At 58.1% G+C, this 11,314-nt stretch overlaps 1 long non-coding RNA gene across 1 annotated transcript; it reads left to right on the top strand.

The window, feature by feature from the left end:
• The first annotated feature begins 5,098 nt into the window (after positions 1-5,098).
• LOC144378474 (uncharacterized) lies at positions 5,099-8,767 on the top strand. The gene is made up of 2 exons (XR_013440168.1): positions 5,099-5,361; positions 8,418-8,767. It is a non-coding gene; the product is annotated as an uncharacterized LOC144378474 (long non-coding RNA).
• Positions 8,768-11,314: the final 2,547 nt, after the last annotated feature.

Genomic DNA, 11,314 nt, shown 5'->3' with positions numbered 1-11,314 from the left:
TCCTCTCCTCCCTTCCCCTCCTCTCTCTCCTCTCCTCCTCCTCCCTCTCTTCCTCTCTCTCCTCTCCTCCCTCTCCTCTCCTCTCTCTCCTCCTCCTCCCCCTCCTTCTCTCCTCCTTCCTCTCCTCCCCCTCCTCTCCTTCTCCTCCCCCTCCTCCTCCTCTCCTCTCTCTCCTCCTCCCTCTTCTCTCCTCCCTCCTCTTCTTCCTTCTCCTCCTCCCCCTTCCTCCTCCCTCTCCTCCTCCCTCTCCTCCTCCCCTCCTCCTCCCTCTCCTCCCTCTCTTCCTCCCCTCCTCCTCCCTCTCCTCCTCCCCTCCTCCTCCCTCTCCTCCCCCTCCTCCTCCCCTTCCTCCCCTCCTCTCCCTCCTCCTTCCTCTCCTCCTCCTCCCTCTCCTACCCCTCTTCCTCCCCTCCTCTCCTTCCTCCTCCCCTCCTCTCCTTCCTCCCCTCCTCTCCCTCCTCCCCTCCTCTCCCTCTCCTCCCTCTTCTCTCCTCCCTCTCCTCCCCTCCTCTTCCCCCTCCTTCCTCTCCTCCCTCTCCTCCTCCTCTCCTCCCTCTCCTCCTCCCTCTTCTCCCCTCCTCTTCCTCCTCCTCCCCTCTTCCCCCTCCTCCTCCCTCTCCTCCCTCTTCTCTCCTCCCTCTTCTCCCCTCCTCTTCCCCCTCCTCCCTCTCCTCCCTCTCCTCCTCCCCTCCTCCTCCCTCTCCTCCTCCCCTCCTCCTCCCTCTCCTCCCCCTCCTCCTCCCCTCCTCCCCCTCCTCCCCTCCTCTCCCTCCTCCTTCCTCTCCTCCTCCTCCCTCTCCTACCCCTCTTCCTCCCCTCCTCTCCTTCCTCCTCCCCTCCTCTCCTTCCTCCCCTCCTCTCCCTCCTCCCCTCCTCTCCCTCTTCTCTCCTCCCTCTCCTCCCCTCCTCTTCCCCCTCCTTCCTCTCCTCCCTCTCCTCCTCCTCTCCTCCCTCTCCTCCTCCCTCTTCTCCCCTCCTCTTTCTCCTCCTCCCCTCTTCCCCCTCCTCCTCCCTCCCCTCCCTCTTCTCTCCTCCCTCTCCTCCCCTCCTCTTCCCCCTCCTTCCTCTCCTCCCTCTCCCTCCTCCTCTCCTCCTCCCTCCTCCCTCCTGGCATGGGGAAGTCCTTGAAAGCAGAGAGCTTGCTTTCAGCTGTGTCCTGGGTGCAGCAGGGCTGGGCACACAGCAGATGCTTGGAACCTCTGAAGAAGGATGGACAGACCTTGTGGAGTTGTGTGAATATCACCTGTGCTCCACACCTGTGTGCCGGCCCAGGTGGGCAAGTAGAGCTGGAAGGGACCTGGGCTCCAGCCAGGTCGGGGGACCCTATGTTTCTCCCAGGCCTGGGCCGGGTCTGGGAGCTGCCTCCTGGGCTGTGCCTCTTAGAAGGTTCTGGGCTTCTACCTTGGACCCTGGAGGTACCAGCTCCACGTGGGGACTGTACGGTGAACCCCCTGAAGAGCTTACACTAAATGGCTCTTTCCTCATGACGCCAACCAAACCTCAAAGCCTGGGAAGGTTCCTCCCCGTGGTGCCCAGCCCCCAGGGTCCCGTGTGCTCCTGACAGCTGCCCCACCCCCAGCCCTCAGGCCCCAGAGCCTGGGAGCTCGGTGCAGAACTGGCCCTGCCCACACACCTGTGCTGTCCCAGGTGAGGCCACCATGGGACGCTGGAGGGTCAGGACCAAACGAGACCATTAGTAACCACATTGCAGACAGACAGCAGCATGAGCATTGTCTAAGCCAGGAATGTCCCCCACACCTGGCTGACACTAGTGACCCCAGCTGCTTCACCCACCACAGCTGAGCCCCGTCCTGACAAGAACCCAGCCTCCAGAAAGCCCTTCTCCACACTGGCCAGCCCCTGCCTTCCCTCTGACCACTGGATCTCGCTGCAGCCGGCCGTGAGCTGACCTGTCCACCCCAGAGCTGTTCGTGGCAGGCTCTGGGGAAGGGCTGTGGCTATGGGCAGCCTGTACCGGGCCACCAAGTGGCAGCCTCCTCCGTCAGACTCTCAAACTGAGAGGGAGAGAGCAGGAAAGAAGCAGGAGGCCTGAGCCGCTGGTACGGCCAGCTGATGGCTCCCTGTCTCTGTGGTTTCCTGAGGACAAGGCCCAGCCAGCTGGCAGGGGAGGCGACTGGACCCGCCATGCAGAGACTCTCCTCCAGGAGGGCTGGAGGGGCGGGGGCCGTGCAGAGAGCGCCAGCCTCCTCCCCCACCCTGCTCTGGCTGCAGTGCCAAGTCCTCTGCTCCCGCTCCCAGCCCGGCCAAAATCCAGCTTCCTCCATCTTCAGGGCTGGCCCAGGCCGTGGGCCCAGGGGACGCAGGGGACGGAGTTTCTGGTACAATCTGAAGGGCACTGACCACATGCCTCACCTACCCCAGAGAAGCTGAGTATGGGGTTGGGGACAGATGGGGTCAGAGCCACCCGGGGAGTTGCAGGCCTGGGAGTCAATGGGGCCACGTGGTGTGACAAAGACTGAAGAGGTCCCCCTTGTCCTCCTGGGGTTCAGGAGAAGCCCCCACAAAGCGCACTTTCCAGGCATGGGACTCCTGGGACAGTGCTCAGCCCCAGCTCCTCTGGCCGTCTTTGGCCAGGTGCTGGGAGCACCGTGCTGCCTTCGAGGACCTTGGCCACCACAGCAGAGTCTGAGAGGGGGCCCTGGGCAGGAGCCAGCCTGCAGGCCACGTGGGCCAGATTCAGCTTCCTGGGACCCTCCCCTTGGGGCAAGTCACCGCTCCCCATGGGAACAGCTCTGGCAGGGCTCCTCCCCCACCCCGGGAGCCTGGGCTGAGGCCTGTCCCTGCAGCCAGCACCCCTCCCCCACCGTGTGCACCCTGAGAACCTGGCAGGCAGCCCCTGCCTCAGCCACACCCCCCAGCCAGGGACTGGGATCACCCTGAGGCCGGCAGCCTGGCAGTGCCGCCACCAACTGCCTCCAGGCCCTGCTCCTAGGACAGGCCTGGCCTCTGCAGGAAACCCAGGAGCTTGCCTTGAATACCTGGGCGTCCTCAGTGGACGTCCTCAGGTGGACGTCCTGCAGCCCCACCCTCTTCAGCTTCCAGGGCCTCCCTCCCTCCCATCGGAGCCAGGCCCCGGCTGGCATTTGGCAGATTCCCTGGGTTCTCCACATGGACAGAGGTGCAGTGGGCACAGAGACTGGTGGGACCCCAGGCCGCAGCTGAATGGAGGTGGGGCAGGCTGACGATTGGGACTTGTTCCCCGCCTTCTGGGGGAGTCCTGGTGTCCCCCCTTCACTGTGACATGAGCTTTAAATTTCCGTGGGGTTTCTTTACCAGTGGTGCTGGGGATGGAACCCAGGGCCTTGTGCCTGCCAGGCAGGCACCCTGCCCACTGAGCTGCCTCCCAGCCCCCCTTCTGTTCTTAATTTGCTGAAAGATTAAAAACAATTTTTTGCATCTACTGAAATCATATTTTTGAATTCTTCAATCTATGAGTGGAGTGAACCTCACTCATTGGTTCTGAATTTGAACCAACCTGGCGCTCCTGGGGAAAGCCACTGGTGAGGATCTGTCACCTTCTGGCTACCTTGCTGGATTCCAGAGGCCGCCGTTGGGTGGACGCTCACAGCCACCTTCATGGGGAACGCTGTCCCCTTTCCTCCTCCCGCCCTCCCTCCTTCCACTCTTTCCTTTAGTTTTAATATCATGGTGATTCTGGCCAAGAAATTGGGAGATGTCCCACCCCCTTACTTTCGGAAGAGGTTTCCACGAGATCCATGTTACTTCTTCCTTCAATATTTGGTAGAATTCACCAGCGAGGGCATCAGAACCTGGGATTTTCTTTGTGTGGAAGTTTGAATTACAAATTCAAACGTCCTTCAGATTTTCTGGGTTTCTTTCTTTCTTTTTTTCCCTCTGTCAGATTTGGTACGTCGTGTTTTTCAAGGAATTTGTCAGTTTCACGAAACTTGTCGGGGGCCTGGGTGTGGAGTTTTTCATAACGTCCCCTTGAGTGTCGGGGTCTGTAGGGCCTGGAATGATGCCCTCTTTCTTGCCTGGTACTGGTCGTTTGTGTTCTCTCTCTTTTTCTCCCTCTCTGGTGAGTCTTACCAGGGAATTAGCTATTTGGCTAAAATTTTCAAAGAACCAAAGAACCAGCTCCTGGTTTTGTTGACCTTTTAGAAACACCATTTTCCTTCTGGGGAGCCTCTCCAGAGCCACTCCACCTTTGAGTCCCGACGCCTCACGGGGATCTGAAGGATCACCGTAGTCTGGGGCTCTCCCTCCTTTGGATAATCAGGTGTGGCCCTGGGGGTGGCCTAGGAGTAGGTGGCACCCAGAGAGGCCGAGCTGCACTCCCCTGCTCCCTTGTGATCCTACCCCTGGCCTCATTTGAATGGCTTCTTCCCAATAAAAGGGTTCAGCAGGTGCCCCCCTCTCTTTCTACAGACCCCTAAGGTCAGAGGAGCTGTCACAGGACCCAAAGAAAGAGGTATTTGTCTGTCTCTGTGGGGTTGTTTCGCGGAGTGACCTGGAGTGACCCTGGGTGTCTAGTCGGGGACCACGGCATTTCCTATCTTTGCTACAACAGACTCAAAGCAACACACATTTATTGTCTCGCAGTCCCTAAGGTGGGCGTCTGACTGGCCCCCGGCTCTGGGTGTCAAGATGAGGCAAGAAGGTTCAGGTTAGGAGGCCCTTAACCCAATCAGCACATCGACCACCGGATGGGATTAAGTGGGGGCTAACGGAAGGCAGGTGGCTGTGGCTGGAGGAGCGGGGCTCTGGGGTGTATGTTTACATTGGGCAAACGGAGATCTCCCCCCACCCCTCCTTGCTGATCACCACGTGAGCTGCTTCCCTGGGCCACACTCTTCCAGAGAGAAGAGATTTAGAGGTTTTATTTTTTCCATGAAATTCCTCCAACTGTTATCCACAGTGTCCTTTGGGGGGTACAGTAAAGAGTTCAGTGTGTTTGCAGGAGTCATTTTAAGGTCCCTGTGGGATGGCCTCGGTCTGGTCATGGGTGGGTCTGTTTCTATCGCCTGTTTCTTCTCCTGGTTGAGGTCGCGGTTCCCTGCTCTCTGTGGGCCTCCTGACTCACGGCTGCACTCCCCGGAAACGCGGAGAGCAGCCGTCGCTCAGGGTCCCTGTTATTCATTAAGGAAGGGTGTAACACCCACTTTCAGCCACTGCCTCCTTGGATTGGGCTCTCTTCCAGCCAGCCAGCCGTCCCGTCCAGGGCCACTGCCAGGGCAGGGGCTGAGCTCTCCCCTGGGTCCAGTGGGACGGGAGGACCGAGGACGGGCTGCTCAGGTCATCCCAAGTCACCTTCAGACTCGGCGCAGCAGATTCCTGGAGTCCAGCACCACGAAGCCTCCTGGACTGTGCAGAGCCCCTGTGAGGACCCCCCCCTCCCCATTCCCGTGTGGTTTTTCAGCAAAAGCTGGGCGTAGGTTGGTAAGGGGGGGCTCATGGGCTGAGCACTTTGGCTTTACCCTCAGGGCTCCCCTGGGCCACGGCCCCCAGCCACCCCCCAGCAGCAGCCCTGCAAATCCTCTTCACCCTCTGCTCCTGCCCCCTGCACAGGCCCAGCACGTACCCCAGAAATGGCAGCTGCGGGGGCTCTCTGCTCAGCCCTCCCTGGAGCCCGCTGACCAGGCTTCCTCACACCCACTCCTCTGATCAGCCCTGGAACCTGTCATTTAATTCCTATCCATATTTTCCTGTCATTTCCACAGGACGTCCTTCTGTGTCCTACCCGGAGGGGACATTTCTCACCAGCGTTTACCGCATGGCCACTCTCAGCCCCAGGCCTCTGCCTTGACTCAGTCCAGTTCACATTCTTTCCCGAACCTTCCTTATCTCCTCACGCCCCTTCTCTTTCCAACCTCAGCTCCTCCGGGCAGCCATCCCTCCCAAGTTCAAGGTCCATCGGCCACTGCCCTGGCTCCCAGGATAAAGCCTGCCTCTGTGACTGGCCTGTAAGGCCCCCTTGTACCTGGTGCTGGCATCCCTTGGTGACTGTCCCATCCCACCACCAGCCCCAGGACAGTCCTGCATTACTCCAGGCCTCGTCCACCTCTGTGTCCTCTCTTCCTGCTGCCTGCAGGGATTTCTCAACCCCATGTCAGGAGCAAAAGGACTGGTGGGACAGGAAACCACATTTCTCTTCATCATTCGGCAAACTGGCTCAGAATTATGCTGTGATCTGTTTCCTCCTGCAATCGTGGGGGGCTCTGGTTGTCTTCATGTTTATGGTATATGTCGATGCTGCGGACTCTTGTCCCAGAATACTGGATTCCAGGTGCACTTTTTGAAAAAAGAATAAGTGAGTGCAAAAACAAAATCAAGCCAACCACCAGCTCAAACCCCAAATCAAACTCGAGACAAGGATAATCTTCTCAGCACGTCTTCTGTGCTTGTTGATGGATGCGTGGTCCCAACACTCACCTGTAAACAGCCCCTGTGAGGAGCGAGGGCAGCCTGAGTGTTCCCTTTTTTGCTTTAGATTTTCGTTTTCTTTTGCAATAGCCCCTGCCTCTGCTATATCTCAGACAAGAGAGCAGGATGAGGCAGGTCAGCTCGGGGCAGGGGCTTACAGAGCGATACACCTCACCCTGGACGTTAGGACACAGGTAGATTCTCTATCAGAAGGTTGGGGGTGCCGCTAGTAATCTGGGCTTCCTCAAGACCCCTAAGTGGGTCTGATGTGCTCTTGGAGTATGAGAAGTATCTGGGCTTAAACTCAGCCAGATCTACACGGGACACATTCCCAGGTTAAATGATACAGTTTTTGAAGAATAAACTCATGACTCTCCCGTGACAAAAAAATGAATCTGTAACAAAGATTTCTTTTAAAATTCATCAATGGATGAGGGGACCAGTAAGACGTTACAGTCCCTTAAAAGGAACACCCAAGGAACAGACACTTATATAAGCAACTAGGGAAGCCGAAATGAACCTGTTCAGAGATGCAAAACTGCCTCTTTCCATGGAGGAGAGACTTTCCCTTCCACTAGAGGAAATTCATTTGAGCCTCTCCAGATAGAATCTTTGCTGAATTATGAGTTTCCTGCAACTTACCAAGTTGTAGAATTGCTCAAGGCAATGAAAAGCATAAACGCTTACAGATTCCGCTAATGAGCTAGAGTGCCTTGTGCTCCTTTCAAAGGGTGTTCTGAGCCTGCCCGCCTTCCCTCCTTCCTTCCCTCCTTCCTTCCTTCCTTCCTTCCTTCCTTCCTTCCTTCCTTCCTTCCTTCCTTCCTTCCTTCCTTCCTTCCTTCCTTCCTCTGTTTACCTGCATGGTCACATTCCAGCTGCAGACCTGCCTCTCTGAGCTCTGGGCTCCTTACATATAAATAGACGAATGTAAAGTGCTCTGAACATTTGCCACCAGGATTGAATTGTGCCGTGACCACAGAGCCTTGGCAGGTGCATAGGGCATAAACGTGCTGGCTGAGCAGAACAGCAGGCCCTGACCTGGCACAAGTGTCCTGTCAACACGTTGTGTGGCACCTGCTGGTCTGGGGAGTAGGACAGAGAAGCCGTGCCCTGGCAGTTGAGTAGGGGCCACGTTTCAGTGGGCTTTCTAAGGCAACATGTTGGCCTGCTGGCACGTGAGACTACGATGGAAACCTGCTGATGTGGACGTGAGGACTGGGAGCTACGATGGGGTTAAGTTTTCTGCAGGCAGAGAGGGGACAAGGGTGGAGGTGGTCAGAGGCTGCTGCTTGTTAAACATGTGCTCTCGAGCGTCCACCAGGGAAGGTGGAGGCTGTGCCCCTGGCTGGCCTCAGTCGCGCTCCAGTTCTCTGCTCCCAACGGCTGAGCCCACCCTGTGATCCCTCTGTCTTCTGATCTGACCCAACTTTGGTAGAAACTGGTGACCTACACAGAAGGCAGCTCTCAGGGGGGCAGGAGTTCGCACTGACCAACTGCTTCCAACTTGCTCTTGGCCTTGATGAGCCCCTCACCCGCTCTCCAAAGTCAGCTGTAGGGTGGGGCCTAGGTATTCCACCTTTTTTTAAAAAAATACATCTTTTTATGTGGTGCTAAGAATAGAACCCAGTGCTTCACATGTGCTAGGTAAGTGCCCGACCACGGAGCCACCGCCCAGCCTGGTATTCCAGCTTTTTAAGTTGTGAAATATGTGCTTCCCTTTTCCCAAACCATCTTGGGTGGAAGCCCATTACGGGGCAATGATAGATCGTATTAGAATCTCCCTCATGGGGGCAGGGATGGCATGAGGAGCCATTCGCAGCAAGGGTGAGGTCCCCCAGAGACAAGATAAAGTCATAATAGACAGGGAGGACACCACTGAGGCTTCAGTCCTGAGGTGTGGTCACTGGGAGTGTTGGGGAGGACGCTGTGTGAGATGTGAACGAGGCCCCGGTTGCCCTTTGACCTAGGCTGTCTTTTCAAGGATTTTGTGTAACGGTGAACTCTGTTTCTAGGGCTGCAATAGTAAATGACCACAAGCCAGGGGCTTCAAACAACAGGGACGCATCACGGTTCTGGAGGCCAGAAGTCTGAGGTGGAGGCGTGGTCAGGGCCTGCTCTGATGGCCCCAGGGGAGGATCCGTCCTGGTCTCTTCCAGCCTCTGCAGTCCCTGAGCTGCCTGGGTGTGCTGCAGCCTTACTCCAACCGCTGCCTCCATTGTCACGAGACCTCTTTCTTCTCTCTCCATCTCCCCTCTTATAATGGCGGCAGCCATATTGAATTAAGGACCCCCCCATCATTCATCTTGATTTGATGTTGTATGTGCAAAGACTTGGTTTCCAAATAAAGGCGACATTCATAGGTTCCGGATGGATGGAAGGCTCTGGAGGGTGCTAGTCAATATACTGCAATGGAACAGCCTGGAAATCCAGAGCCACTCTCCCCCCATAGCAGATGGCAGGCACTCTTGCTGCCTACTGTAAGAGTTCGGGCTCCCTCAGTTCAGGGTTCCTCTCCTGTGTGCAGTACGAGGTCCCGCCTGGCCTGTTTGTGTTGCTCCTGGGACGCTGACGTGCAAAAATGGTCCTGTTTTGATTCCTGTCATGGGTCACCAACTGTCCTTTGTGTCTGCCCCAGAAGCCTCACGGCGTCTGTCGGCATTTGTGGACCGGTGCCAGGCTCACCTGGTAGCTTGCAAGACACTTCACGGTCCGCAGTGGGTATAGGACACACAGCAGAGCGAATGGCTCATGAGGAGAAGGGTGTGAGGATTATGGGGCTGGAAGCTGGAGAGGAAAGAGCAGAGCAGAAAGCCTGTCACTGGGGAGGAAAACGGTGTCCAGGCGAGGCTCTGCCAAGGAAGGGATGGTGGAGACGCTGAGGATGGGTGCAGTATGGGGTGGGCTGGGTGGTGGCCAGGCAAAGTCCCGGCCAGGGCCAGCAATAAAGCCTTAGTAAGACTCTCCACTCCTCATGCAGGTGAGCTGGGGTGGGGAGGAAGGTGGGCTGGGACCTGCCTCCAGGTGTGTGTGGGCGTCGGGGGGCCCAGGGAGACCACCAAGCTGGAGGCCTAGGGAAGGGCTGGCGTCCTCCCTAGTCTCACGAGTAGGAGAAGTTGTCCTGCACTCAGATGGACCTCAGCGCCTCTGCTCCCTTCCCCAGCCCTGGACTTCAGAGCTCCAGGGCCATGATTTAGAGGCACATGGACCTCGTGGCCCCCTTCTGAGCCTGCTGTTTTGGGTTTTCCTGTAAACCTCATGGGGGCAGAAAGGATGCCTGCTCTGGAGCCAGTCCCACCAGAGCCCTCCCCTCTCTCCGGCTCCACAGAGCTGCTGTCTGGGGACAGCGGCTGGTGGACGTGACTCACTCTGGCAAATGTTCAAGGCGCAGATAGAACATTCACACAAGAGTGGGCCTTTTGCCAAGAACAAGTGTTTCACGGTCAGGAGCCGCGAGCTCTGGTGCTGCCGCTGTGAACCTCAGTTACCACATCTGGGAAATGGGAGCGCAGAAGCTGCAGGGCTCAGGGATGGAAGCTGGCGTGCCCAGCAGATGGAGGGCCATGAGCCCGCAGCCAGGAGGCAGCACCTGGGCCTGAGGACTGACTGGTGTCCTCTGGGTCTCCAGGCTGGCTGACCTCTGGGCCTCGCTCGTCCTGGCTGTAACATGGACGACAGTCCCGCCCACAGGCCTGGAGCCCTCACCAAGTGCCAGGTTTGCATGAGGAGCCGCGCACTTGGCCCTGGCCCCGCCCAGCGGCCTCTTCTCAGGCCCCGCCTCCTCGCTGGAGCGTCCTCTCTCGCCTGACCTGACTCAACTGTGGCCTGGGCCAGAGATTCAGGAAGGAGGAGGGTCCTGCAGTGACCGTTCTGATTGAAGCTTGTTGAATGGATCAGCGTGAAGTCTTCAGCAGTCAGAGGGGGGAAGTGCTTTCTTGGAGGCCGGGCAAGGAGGCAGAGTGGGAGCTGGCTCTAGTGGGGGGCAGATTCTTGCCTGCACAGGAGGGCGGGTCTCGGACGGCCTGTGCTGAGGCCCCAGGGAGCTGGGGTTTTGGTGCCTCTCTCAGCATCTGGTCCCCAGTCTCCTCCTCCGTTGGGTGGGCATAAGGACTACTCGGCAGGCTGCTGAGACAACGCAAGGTCACGAGAGCAAAGCTCCTGTCTGCACAGTGCCCGGTCCCCCTGGTCAAGGGCTCAGCGCTCATCACGCTGTCCAGTGCCTGGAGGGCCTCAGGTACCTGCCCCAGGGCTGCTTGGAGGACTTGGGACTCTGGGCTCTGTGTCCCCTGTCCACAGGGCCTCTGCATGCCCCCGTTACTACCTCCCTCCCCTTTGAGGTCCCTCCCTGGCTCCTTGGTGGCTGGGCAGTGTGACTGCTTCTGCAGATGGAGGGTCACTCTCCCAGAGGACACAGGCTCTTCTTGTGGGTTGGGTCAAAGAGCTTCCCCACACCCGGGCCTCATCTGGCCTGGCGGGGTGGCTCCCCACATCCTCAGTTTGGGACAGGCGGGAAGGTGGATCCAGGACACACAGGACTTGGCTAGGAAGAGACCCTGGCAGCTCTGCCTCCATTTCTTTGAAAGCTGGACTTGGCATACAGACTGTCCACCCTCCTCCTCCTGGAGATCTCCCTCTTGCCCTCCGGGCCAGCCGCAAGCGCACAGCCCACCCAGGACCTCTCCTGCCCTCTGTACCCACCGTCTGCCACCTCACTGTGGCCCTGGTTGTTTGACCGACTGGAGCAGATGGTGGTGGCTGGGAACAGACGGTGGTTCCTGGCCACGTGTCCCCGGGGTTGGGAGGTGACAGCTGACCTGGAGGGCTGACTGTGTTCTCTGGTCTCCAGGAGGCCCGGCCTCTCTGAGTCTCACTGTCTTAGCTATGGGACAACCTGGCACTGGATGTGAGGGTG

This window comes from Ictidomys tridecemlineatus, chromosome 6 (genome assembly GCF_052094955.1).
Source record: "Ictidomys tridecemlineatus isolate mIctTri1 chromosome 6, mIctTri1.hap1, whole genome shotgun sequence".
NCBI lineage: Eukaryota > Metazoa > Chordata > Mammalia > Rodentia > Sciuridae > Ictidomys > Ictidomys tridecemlineatus.
Note: the sequence above shows the minus strand (reverse complement) of the source record. Positions and strands in the feature narration are given on the sequence as shown.